Source organism: Coturnix japonica, chromosome 4, assembly GCF_001577835.2.
Source record: "Coturnix japonica isolate 7356 chromosome 4, Coturnix japonica 2.1, whole genome shotgun sequence".
NCBI lineage: Eukaryota > Metazoa > Chordata > Aves > Galliformes > Phasianidae > Coturnix > Coturnix japonica.
In genome coordinates, this window is record NC_029519.1 from 79,587,326 (window position 1) to 79,600,556 (window position 13,231).

Here is a 13,231-nt window from a genome sequence, read left to right on the forward strand (position 1 = left end):
AAAGGTGTGCTACTGTACAGGGAATCTAATCACACTAATAGCGCAGAAGGGGCTGATGCATTCAGGAAGCAATTCTGCATTTGGAATGAAATGAGATGACTTTCTTGTGTCTCATGAGAATGATGAATTACCTCTTCAGCCTGTGACACAAGCAATGTTAAAGCAACGTTACTTTGCAATGCTTTTTGTTCAGCAGGACTGAAAAAGGTCACAACAAAGAAGGGGTCTCACGGAAATATCCAAGATGGCTAATCCACCAACATGAATTTTTAATCATTCTGAAAACTGCAGGGAAATTCCAGAATGCAAACATTACTACCATGCTCTAAAAAGTGAGTGAGATTGTGTTTGTAGCTGTAGGTTATAGCATGATGCAAATTCCGAGCAAAAATAGTAAAAAATAATGTGAGCGTCAGTACGCATGCTTAAACTTTTAAGGCACTTGGTGTAGTATTCTGTGACGGTCTGATTACAAACTAGTTGCAGTTAAACAGGTTAAGAATTGGTTAAGGGACACCTCAGGACAAACTAATCGACCTTCAAGAAGAATGCATCAATACATAACTCAGATTTATGAGGAACTGAAGCCTTCAAGTACCTAAAGGGAGCCTATAAACAGGAGGGGAGTCAACTCTTTGAAAGGGTAGATAATAGCAGGACAAGGGGAAATGGTTTTAAGTTAAAGGAGGGAAGATTTAGGTCCGATATCAGGGGGAAGTTCTTTACTATGAGATTGGTGATGTGCTGGGACAACTGCCCAGAGTAGCTGTGGATGTCCTGTCGCTGGAGGTGTTCAAGGTCAGGTTGAATGGGAACTGGGAAACCTGGGCTAGTATTACATATGGAAGTTGGCAGCCTGAGGCAGGGGGCTTTGGAGCTTCGTGATTCTTGAGGTCCCTTCCAACCCAAACTATTCTATGACTATATGAAATCCCCACAGTTTAAGCCACTACCATGAAACAATTTTTCAGTTCCTTTTAAGTAGACATGAACAATCATGACAAAGTTTGCACAAGTCACAGACTGATAGAATGCTACATAAGTGGGGTGAACCAGTTGGGACTGTTTGATATACTCAAATACATGTTAGGAAAAATAAAACAAAACAACCTCTTCAATAAAGCCACATATAAAGTTGTAGAGCTGCAACCAGGAAACACACTCCGTTCCACAAAACTATGAAGTCTACTTGAAAGAAACAGTCCTGCCAAGGTTTTGATAGGGCAAACATTACCTGTGAAAATAAGATTAAAATACAGTGCTGCAACCAATGGGGTTGAAATGTAAACGTGATATATCAACAGAAGAGTAATGCTGAAGAGGCAATACTTAAACTCACACAACAGTCCTGAGAGAGGTATTGGTGCTCTGCACCCAGCTCACACTGACACACTAAAAACGTTGAAAGAGCAGATTTAGAGAAGAAAAAATTAAAAAGAAAGAAGGCCACAGAAATTGAGTAGTGAGGAAAACACATGCAGTGACAGTTTAAAGTAATTTGAGACCATTTGTTTTTATCCCCAAACAGAAAAGAGAGGGATTTAGTGTGTTCCAACAGATAGACGCCTCCCTCCATGTAAGAAAATACTTCAAGTTCTTTTAGCACGCTGGAGAAAGGCACAGCAGTAACCAGTGACCGGGAGCTGGAGCCAAATAACTTAATAAGCAGTGGATTCTCCACCTCTTACAGTCTTCCGATCAAAATTCCTTTTTTTTCTGGGAAATGTGCTTCAGCCAAATACAAGTTATTGCACTCAAAAGTAACTGGATAGAATCCAACTGACTAAAACAGTCAAGAGGTCAGAGTGGAAGATCTAATTGCTTCCTTTGGCTTTAAAGTCTCAGTCTATGAGTACTCTCGGTTTTCAGAGGCACGTCAGCAGTACTATGCGTGTTCATCATTAATATTGAGAGCTTTAAAAATCTACATAAATTAGAGCTGCACTTTCATGCAGGTTTCCAATGACTCTGGAGCTTTCCTATGGAGGCTTTTGTCACCAGCAGTGCCCATTGATGGCATTACAGCTACCTTACCCACAGCTGAGAGTGTTTCTGCAGCAGCCTATAAACAATGACTTACACAACCGAGTGTGAAAGTTCACCTTTCAGGTCAGTACTTTTTCTCTTCTAGAAGGAAGTGCTTGAATGCAATGCCAGAAGCCCGATAACAATACACGATATTAATCACAGAAGCAATAGGTTAAAAGGAAAAGCAGAAGCGCTGCGATAGCCACAAAGCCAACCAGATCTGTTGCGTGCCTCAGCATCATCTGAGAGTTCTCCTATTCGAGCTACTTATCTCATACTCCAAAACACACTGCTGCAATCTTGACAAGAAATGTTCATTAAGTGAACTTACGTAGGGCAGAAGATGCAGAGTTTTAAGTTTTAAGGCTGAGAGTTTTGCTATTATACATGCTTCCCTAGGGGGTATAGTAGATAGTTACAGTAAAGGGCTTTGAAACATTGTATCAAAAGTATAAACAAAACTTAGGCTCCGGATGGACAAACAGAAGCTTCCAAGGGCTGAAATGGTTGCATGCACGTTAACAACTAAACACACTGATAACTAAAGGTCGGGCCATCACACAGTTGAGCAGCAAAACCAGAGAGGGAACAGCACCTTCCCAAGCTGTCAGGTACCACATCCCCATTGCTCCAGGCAGAAGCAGGTGCCATAAACCTGTCAAAGTTACTTTCCTAGCCACCCTGATGTTTGGGAGTTTGGGGACATGGGAGCAGGACAGTGTCACACTGCTTCTCTTTGTCACCCGAAAGCCAAACTTCTTCCTCTCCATACACCTCACAGCCCAATTCCACACTGCTTTCCCTCTGCTACACGCACGGATCAAACAACATTCAATGCTCTGCAAACTTCTGACAGCAGCCGGGAGCGCTGGGGACGGGTTTGGGGGTCACCGCAAAGCGGGGCTGGAAGAGGCCTAAAGCAAAGGGATGGTGGGCTGCAGCCCCCTACCCACCCCACGGCCCCGCAGTGCGCGACAGGGAGGGGGTGGGCAAAGGCATGGAGAGATCTCCGTGCTGCCTGAAGGAAGGAGAATAACGAGAACACAAAAGGAGCGTTCGCACGGGGCTGTTTCCCCTCTAAGAGACGGTAAATAAATAGACGGATAAGCGAAACAACGCACCTCTGACCCTCTCTTTCTTCCCTAAATATAATCCCCCTCTCCCCACAATACACGCGCCACCCAATGACCATTAATTCAAATCCGTTCTTTAAAGACAGCGGATTATCTCCGTCTGTGACCGGCTCTCTCAGCCTCTTCTCTTTCACCGGGCGAACAATTAAAAATAAAATAAACTGAAATAAAATAAAAACGCGTTTTGAAACAAAGAGAAAAAGGGGGGAAAAAAGGAAGGAGAGATGATGATTTGTGGTGGGTGTGAAACGTGGGGAGAAGAAGCCTGGGGGATGGGGAGGAGTGGAGAAAGGTGGTGAGGAGAGAAGAAAGGAAAGGAGGACCGGGAAGCGCCGGGAAGGATGAGATGAGAAGGAAGGAGGATGAGGAGAGAGGGACGAAAGGAAGGAGCTCGAGGAGGGTGGGGGAAGGATGAAAGGGAGGAAGGGATGAGGGAAAGAAAGGAGGATGCTTTGCCCTGGCCTCACCTCAGCTCGGTGGGTGGGGGTGGGAGAACCTCTCGCAGCCGCCGCCGCCGCCTCCTTCTCCTCCTCCTCCCCAGCAGCGGCGGTTACTGACGGGCTGGGTGTGCAGCACGACTCCCTCCTCACACAGAGCCCGGCGCCCGCCTCCCACCCTCCTCCTCCTTCTCCTCCCGCTACCGGCCCGAGCAGCGCTCGCTCGGCTCTGGGGGGACCCGTGAGCGGCCGCCGGCCTCCCCACGGCAGCCACTAGGGGAGGAGGAGGCAGCGCGCCTGCGCCTCCGCCGATCCGACCGCTGCTACCGCCGCTCTCGGGGGGTGGTGAGGCGGATGGGGGAGGCCTTGTGCCGGGGAGGGCTGAGCGAGGGCTCGCAGGGCCGGCTGCGGGTTGCCGGCCGTCCCTCAGTGCGCAGATGCTGTGAGTATGGAGACAGCGTTAGCAAGAGGGGAGAGAGGGAGGGGGATGGGGAGGCGCCGAAGGGTGGAGGCTGCGGGGCGGCAGGTGGGCGGTGAGGGCTGCCCGGGCTCGGGGGGTGGTTCGTCCTCATATTGCCGTGGTCGTACAGTGAATGGAAGGCTTGTGGAGATGCCGAAGGATGGGATGTGGAGGTGTGAGGGGAGATGCGACTGATTGAGGGCTGAGAGCGAAGCAAGAGTTGGATTTACCAGCGCCTTCCAAAGGGCAGAGGGAATTAATCGATTTATTTATATGTGTTATTGTTGGACAACTAGGACTGGCTGCCAGAACATCAGCTCTCTTCCACTGTAAAATGCTTGTCTTACAGCTTTCTTGCTGCTTACAGCCCTAAATTATCTGCACCAAAGACCAGCTCTTGTCTTTCTGCACGTTTTAATTTTTTTCCTTTTTCAATACTACTGCTAAGCTTCCCAAGGTTAAGGTAGTTTTGCTACCCCACAGCACATTCTTTCTTCTTTGGGCAATGGAGCTGTGAAGGATCTGGAGCACAAGTCTTATAGGGAGCAGCTCAGGAACTGGGGTGGTTCCGTGTGAAAGAGGCTCTGGAGAGACCTCATTCACTCTACAAATCCCTGAAAGGATGCTGGAGTGAGGGGTTGGCCTCTGCTCCCTGTTAGCAGCTGTAGGATGGAAAGTGATGGCCTCAAATTGCACCAGGGGAGAGACAGGTTGGATATTATGAAATATTCCTTCTCTAAAAGAGCAATAATGCATTGAAACAGGCTGCTGAAGGAGATGGTTGAGTCACTGTCCCTGGAGGTTTTCAAGAAAAGAGTAGATGTGGCACTGAGGGACATGGTTTAGTGGGCGTGATGATGATGGGTTGACAGTTGGACTTAATATTACTGATCTTTTCCAACCTTAATGATTGTATGATTCTGCTCTGGAATCGCTGAGCCTGACATCCTGCAAGTCCAAGTGCCAGGGATCTCCATGGTGTAAGTGGTGTCATTGAGGAAATTAGTCATTTCAAGGCAATGCAAATCCCACTGATCATTTCTCAGTCTATAAGGGATTCTGTAGAGGTGTCTGTCTGCCCTCATGTAGAATCTCCCCAGTCTGAGAAAGGTCTTATCAAGATCTACATTCATTTTTCTAATAAATAAATGAGGAAGAGAGCTGGACTGGAGCCTTGTTTCCCATTACCAAGAAACAATAGAATCCATGGGAGAGTCTGCAGCAGGGAAAACAATTTATTAGCAAAAACTCATTGAAATATGACTTTAAATGTGATTCGATTCATTATAGCTTAGGTACTTGGTAGAGTCATTTATTAGATGTAAGTACTCAAAGATGGCATTACACAGAAATACTTTTAATTACTTTAACCTTCTCACAGCATCGTTTAAGACTGACACACAACCAATTCTGCATGTATAAACAGATCATGCTAGGCTGGCCTGCCCTGTATGATGATGTGTAAATTATTGCTGCGAGCTAGGTATTTAGTTTGTGTGCTTATTAGGCTTTCAGTTTGGATCAAATTAATTTTCTTGGTGCTTTCCCATGTTATTTAATTGAGCCATCTGACAGTAAAAGAGGTTTACCTACAGACCTCCTGTTTCTTGCCTTCATTTCTGTACTCTGTGTCTTTTAGACCACTAATAAGTGGCTACTGTAAATGTTAATGGAAACAAGCAAAGTTCCCAAATAGAGTACAGGAAATTATCATCTACTCTTTTATCACTCTGTGTTTCATCACTAATTGAATGTCAGTTAAAAGTGTCTCGAGGCATTTGATTAAAATGAGCGTGAGCTATAGCATACATGTAAGAATGACAAATAGCAAATAAGCCTGATTAGGAAAAATGATTGAACCTCTTCCCTTCACCAGTAGCTACACTGCAAATACATCTCTTGCAAATTGAAACCAAAGGACTCGATCAACGATTTGTGCATCTTTCTCTTTAAAGTATGTCAGTTTAAAAAGCAAATCAGATTACTTACCTACTCCAGATTATTTTTATCTAAGATAGGAGCATGTTGTGCAGATGTCTGCCAGAATGTGATAAGGAAATGTAAAAATCTGGGTGTTTTATAAACTTATTTTCTGTGGTGCTGAATGAGGGCTCTGTCCACTGCTTAGACATTTTTACCTTTAGGTTATTAACTGTTTGTTGGAACCACTCTCATCTTTTATCACTGCTAACTGTCTGGATTAAAAGTAAGTAACCTGAGTTTGTTACCATTGCTTACTGAAAACTGAAACAAGGCACAGAGCTGCTCTGTAAATGAAGGTAGCTCTCACTAACCAAGGGAGACCAGCTACCTGCTCCTAACAAAGCCTTGCAACTGCCTTGGGATCTCCCCCTGCCAACACTGAGCTATATATAGAAAAGAATCATGATCAAACCATCAGGAGTACTGGGCAGTGTGATTAGCAAGAGAGATAGACAAGTTTTGCTTGTGTGAAATGTACCTGGATGCTCAACAGCTCATGCAGACTTGCAAGCTGTGGGTAGAACTTAACTTAAAATGCTTTAACCTTCTTTTAGGTTCTGTTATCTTTAAAAACAGAGTAATAGCTTTCTTCTGTAGAGTACATTGTTGCCTGCCTATAATGTAGGGAGGTCATCAGCACCTCTGAAAGATGATGCAGTGATTTGTATTAATAAGTTACTACCTTCTAGACTTGATTGTCTGAGTGCACATAAGTATACAGGGAATGACTGAAGTCATTCACTACCTCTGAACACACATGGATACTTCTGGATAGGTATTGTAAATATTTGGTTTAGGTATGTCATTTTTGGGTGGCAAATACTTCTTCCTTCTGTGCAGCTATATGATTTGTGTTACACGTTATTTTAAGCAGTGCAAAAATCAACAGTAAAGCTTTCACACACCCTTCAGATCATTTAAATTGGATGTTGCATGAAGAGCAATCTGCAAGGTGAGTTCTGACACTCAGTCTCCTGCTGCCATGCCCTCTGCCTTCCCTTTTGAATGTTTTATCTGGCTCGAAAGAATCTGTCAGCCAAGGTATCCAAGGACTTACCCTGACTTGTACCTCCGCAGTAGCTAGAAGGCAAGTAGCAGATGCAGTTTATTTTGAGGAAAAAAACATACGTGTATGTATGTCTATGGAGTTGGTTTTTTTTTACTATGCAGGAGAGAATGGTGCAACTACCTTCACTTGTTTTAGAAAGTTGACTTTAAAAGCTCAAATGAACTGTGAAAATAAATCTGTTCTTTGCTGTTTTGGGAATAATGTAAGCTAGGTTCATGTCTGCCATTGCAGACTATGACAAAGCCTTTTCTTTAAATGGTTACTTCTCAAAACCACAGGAATATATTTCAAAACCGGTTTATTTTGAGCTTCATTTGATACCTTGTGTTATCAGAGCAGGAGTGTGTGTGTGGAGGTCCTCTCTCATCTTTTAAGTGCAAAACCAGACAAAGTGTGATAGGTGCATTGCCCTTCCATATATCAAAATGAGGCGAGGATAGAAAAGTTCAGAAATCTTGCATCTAATTGGATAATGGGCTGTAAACATTTTCATACTTAATTCAAATGCCGCAAAGCCTCTTTTATAAAATGGTTCCCATAACCTGTCTGGATGATGGTAGCAACTAGGAAAAAGAACAGGACCCAGGAAAAGGTGATATATGAGGTCTTCCCAACCTTCCTTGAGTGACTGGCTTATTTAAAGCTGCATCTAAATTATGTTAATTATACATAATTACACATATATTTTTTTTCTATCATCCCTTAAAGTTCCTGTCTCTTAGAGAAACCTTGAGCAAGCACACAGCTCTCACGCACAGAACAGTGCTTTCCGTGTTGACCACCACCTTCTAGCTGTTTCCCATCTGTTGTTTGTAAATACTTCACTACTTGTGCTGCTGATGTTGTTAGTTCTTTGCAAAACAAGCTCCAATTTCTTATGTCTGCATACTGCACCAAAGCAGCAGGAAAACTGTCCACAACTGTGAATCCTATGCAGCGCCAAGATAATTTTTTTCTTGTCGGAGATCTCAATTAGTGAAACTTAATGGAGGTAAACAATTCTGTTGCAGACTACATGGCGCATACACAGAGTACATGTTCAGGTAGTCTTATCTATATGGGAGAGCAAAGGAAAGAGATGGGCTGTTTAAAGAAAGGGGACCGGAGGTGTTAGAGGACCTAGTAGAAAGTGCAGAGATTAAATGTTGCAGTATTTTTGGCTCGTTCCTTGGCAGAACTTGTTGAACTTCCTCTGGCGCTGCTCTGTTATTGCAATTCCTTTCTGTATCAAAGAAAAGCTTAGTGAGAAAGATTAATATCTGAATCCTAATAACTGTCATAGAGGAAGAATCTCTCCCTTTCAATCTGAGGAGCAGGAGAGTTGTTCTGTGCTGCCATGGCTCCAAATGGAGTTCAGAACATATTCCTCCATTTAAAAAAAGCAGCCAGCAGATTTGCTTCACTTCAGGGAAATAATTGTCCTCAACCTTCTGCTTTTTCAATTACTGCATCCTGCTGTGCTTTCTGTATGTACAAGGTGGGGTGGAAGTGCGTCTGGTACTTGCTCACCCTTGTGAAAATTGCTGAATTCCTCTACTGAGTCATAGTCTTTCTCTGCTGTGTCATTTAGAAGTACTGGGCAAAGTTTTGGTTTTTACTGAGGTCTTATTGTACGAACTCCTGTTGTCTTTATGAGACTTGCAGTAGACAAAATGTGACAAGGACTGTCCATATCTCACATAGCATTTTGGTAATCTAGAGATAAATGGTTAAAAAACTGTTGTTCTACAAGAAAAATATAATTGTTTTTATTTCCTAATGATGTCTGGTTTTCAATACATTAAATATTCTCAATATTTAATTAAAGTTTAAAACAGATACTTGCAATATATGGCTTACTAAATAGTTTTTTTCTCAGAAGAAATGCAATTAAATATATTTTCTATCTTGTGGGCACAAAGCCATGAGGAGAAATAGTGATGTTTACAGAAAATATCTCCCACATCGTACCATATGTAAACTTTCTAACTTCTTTCTTTTTCTATTGACAGAAGCTAAGGTGATACATCTTCCCACTTAGACCCGCAAAACTGCACAAGAGACTTATAACTGAGACACAGCCTGAAGAAAGTTAAGGAAGTTGTTAGTAGTCTCTGTCACAAATGAGAAGACTCATTTGGTTGGTCTTTTCTGGTTCTGGTCTTTTCTTCAGACTTTGATGAAACTACAAAGTACAGAAAGTTGTTTTTGCTGAGGGAGCAGCATCTGTAAGAAGAAAAAGAGAAACTTCAAGCAAAACAAAAAAAGCTAGAGGAAGCCAATGAGAAGAACTATAGTTGGTTATGACTAATCTGCTACAAGCTTAAGTTTTCTTGTTACTTAATGGGTCTTTTAACTTAATTTATAGAGTCCATTGAATCTATTTCTTCTTAATTTCTTTTGACAGTTAAGACTTTTTTTTTTTTTTTTTTTTTTTTCCATAAAGTATGTGAAGCTCATGTACTTTGGCTAAGAAATCTGTTAGCATCTGGAGTAACAGTACAACAACATTCAGATTTTTTATGAAATAGAGGTTAGTAAGCCACAAACAGTAAACCTGAAGTATCTCACACCTCTTTGCTGTGCCTTCACTTTTCAGTGATAGTTAAAGTATGATATAAAAAAAAATTCCTTTTTGTTTGCCTGTTTGACATGGTCAATGCAAATAAATCACATTAAGCTTCGAAAAACAGTTAATTATCTATCAGCAAGCTCATTCATTTCCAGCATGTAGGTAGATGTTGTTTCAAACAGAAAATGATGTTCTAAAAGTCCATGTGGACCTGTTAATTGTGAGAGAAACGTGTAGAATACCCCATGTAAAATGAGCATGCTGCTTTTCAGTAAAAACCTTTATTTCACTGTCAGAAATGCTATACACATTCAAGTTGAGTTATGCAGTTTGTTACTTCTCAAGATGGTTGTACCTCTTGATTGAGCAAGTCAAGAGTTTCTTAAGACATTATATGCTTTACATAAAGCATACATCAAGTGGGAATGACACTACAGGAATATTTACGTTTTCAAGTCATTCTTCGTATTTGAATGACAGCTGAATGAACCATCACTTAAAAGAAAGAAGAAAACAAATGATATTTTTTGTTAAAGTAAAGAACGTGTTAAGGATGGAAGGAACATCTAGGAAAGTATAACAATCATTGCAATTGCAAGAGTAAGTTGTGGAGGAAAAAAGACTGCTGCTGTCCTATTCTGGAGATTACTATGACAGGTTACTAAGTTCCACTCCATTTAAAAATTTCTTCCTGCAAATTAAGGAAGGGTTTTCTAAAAATTGAGTAGAGTTCCATAATGGAACTGTGGCAAATTAAAACAGGTTGCTGTGACAGTTCCTAAAATATTTCTATTTTAGCTTTGTTTTGTATTATAAATATGTAATATAAACATGTAAGTCATTCTTGTCAAAACAGGACATTATATTTCTTTTTGGGAAAAATTACCAGACCTTTTCTTGATGCTCTTAATTTTACATATTTAACAAAATAAAAATAAGGTCTAATTCCAAATGCTTACATTTATATCTGCATAATTATAAACCCACATAAATACAGCTTTAGTCTTACAAATGAGTCTTAAGTATTATATATGGTATTGTTAGCTTTGAGTTTGCCTACTGCTCTGTTTAACAAGTGACTAAAAAATAAATGATATTTAACACTGACAAAACTGTTCTTAGTGGTTTCCCAAATAGAAGTCAATGGCAAAGATAGAGGTCAGTGCCAGAAGATATTAACAGTTCTGGGTTTTGTTCCAATAGCACAATACCGTGTCAAATCTAAATGGATGCAGGAAATTGCATCTACTCCTTTGTAAATAAGAAACAGGTGGGCTCAGAGATACAGACCAAAAAATAGCACAGATTTATCTTGCAGATTTTTTTGATGAAATCTTTCATAAGGAACTTATTTAATATTTGTTCCAGTGGACCACTGTGTTAACTGAATAAGTTTAAATCAAAAGTAAAACGAACCTATCTTTCTGCATCCATTAATTTACAACAAGATGAAGTTAACCCAGAATTTTTATGAGGAAGAGTGAGAGTTGAGTCTTAATATTCACAGGTACAGAAAGAAGGACAGTTTTTTGACATCAAGATATAAGAACTATACTTTGGAGAAGGAGCTGTGAAAGATAGGGGTCAGTTGTGTGGGGCCATAAGGTTTGTAAATTACTGTTTAAGATATTTCTTCAATTAAAACTTGCAGGTGTGCCCCAGAATACAGATACCCAGCTCTGTCCTATATACAGTAATCCCAGATCTTAAAGCAAAGATTTTTGTTTGCTTGCTTTTTATATTGTCTGTTGATTATTTCTCCAAATACAGTTTGGTGTCTGCAATTGGTTTCTGGCAGAGTCTCTCAGAATGTGATTCAAGTACTGCATCAAGGGCAGCAAGGTTTTCTTGACTTGTGTCAAGACGTTAGAAATCATTTAATTAATGACAGTGTATTTTTGCTTCTTTGAAGATGCTAATGAACAAGGAAAAGGAAAAGTCCCAAAGACAGGAACAAAATGACGAGGGTCAAAATTATTCTCTGTTAGAGTGGAGATGCATTGGCTCAGGCTGCCCAAGTCAGTGGTGGAGTCACCAACCCTGGAGACACTCAAGAACCGTGGAGATGTAGCACTGGAAGAAGACATAGTGGACATGGTGGGAATGGGTTGAGGTTAGATTTGGTGATTTTAGTGGTTTCTTTTTCCAACCTTAATAAATCTACGATTCCTTGAACTGGATTCTGTGAACTCAAACATCCAAAGAAGAATTCTCTTATTAATCTGAGTCATGGCTAGACATGGAGAAACCACATCAACGTGTATAACACAACAGGAGGGTGCTCAAGCAGTGCACTACTGATGAAGTGATACTTTGTCAACCTGCAGTTGTGAGGGTACTTCAAATCTGTGACTCGTTCAACTCTGTATACATGTTTTAAAAGCCTTACTAACAATTTAAGAAGGCATGCAAACAATCATAAAAGATGAACATTATTTTTATAACAAACGTGGGTGTGGTGACATGATCCACTTAGAATATTAACAAGTATGAAATGTATAGAATTTAAAAATTAATTATATTTTGAGTCTTAAGTACCTCTTAGGTAATGTATATCTTTATTAAATGTGGGTTGAGGCTTATGGAGCCTGAATTTTACATAAGGGATCCATTAAAAATTCCAAGCCTACTGAACATATTAACACAAGGGGTCTAAATCCCATTGGTTTCCACTGAGCACCTCCTTTATCATTCAGTTGCCCAAACTTGAAGCAATAGAAGGAGGATACAGTCTCGTACATAATAATGACAAAACATTTTCCTGTAGTTGGACACAATGATCCATACAGGTCCCTTTCAACACAGGATATTCTATGATCTTGTGTATTACTGAAGGTAGAGTTCAAATGTGCTGAGGATGTATTCTGGCTCCCTCAGCCTGCCTCCCTAGGAAACTGCCTCTTTCCCATGACGGGAACAGCAGTGAGGCTCTGGTGATAGGGGGAAGCTGCCAAGTTGCTGCCTATGACACAGGATTGTGCAAGAACAAAGGAACAGCATGGTGTGGTCTGACCATAATGAAGCACCTAATGCTAATTTGCACATGTAAGAAAAGGCTGTTATCATAAGATCCTCCATTTGCTCAGTTAAAACCTTAATTGTTGTACTCTTTGTTATTTGCAGAGGATTATAAAGATGTAAATTCTAAGGCTGGTTATGTTATATCTGCAGCGTTGGCTGAAACTATGACATCCTGAGCATATAACCTTTAATGCTACAGCATTATGCATCTCACTTCTCTCACATAGAGTTTTCTATAATGTTATATCCAAACAGTATGTTTCTGAAAGAACATTTTCTTAGTATGCCAACATTTAGATATTCCAATACATTCTAATGTACTGAATACGTTTTTTTATATATAAAAATCTTTCTTTTTCTTCATAAGGTGACAGCAGATATCACTTGAAAAATTGCCTAATCCTGCTCTCTTTTATCTCCAGGTTCTCTCTGAGAACTGTATCATTATAAATTATAATGAAACTTTAAAAGTGACCAGAATAGTAATTGAAAGAACATTTGGCAACTTAAAAATGAGAATTAGATGCTTAGATAAATGTGAAAGAACAG

General features: G+C 40.7%; 1 protein-coding gene and 1 long non-coding RNA gene across 3 annotated transcripts in view; one reads left to right on the plus strand and one right to left on the minus strand.

Moving 5' to 3' along the window:
- The window catches only part of CTNNA2 (catenin alpha 2), a 424,920-nt gene extending 421,176 nt beyond the window's left edge, over positions 1 to 3,744 (minus strand). Inside the window, exon 1 of one of the 2 annotated variants that reach the window (XM_015862648.2) lies at positions 3,629 to 3,744. The gene's annotated coding sequence lies outside the window, so the exon portion shown is untranslated. The remainder of the gene's footprint in view (positions 1 to 3,628) is intronic. The other variant, XM_015862647.2, reaches the window with a different exon arrangement.
- A 193-nt stretch (positions 3,745 to 3,937) lies between these two features.
- LOC116653418 lies at positions 3,938 to 11,836 on the plus strand. The gene is made up of 2 exons (XR_004307211.1): positions 3,938 to 4,040; positions 9,102 to 11,836. It is a non-coding gene; the product is annotated as an uncharacterized LOC116653418 (long non-coding RNA).
- The last annotated feature ends 1,395 nt before the right edge of the window (positions 11,837 to 13,231 follow it).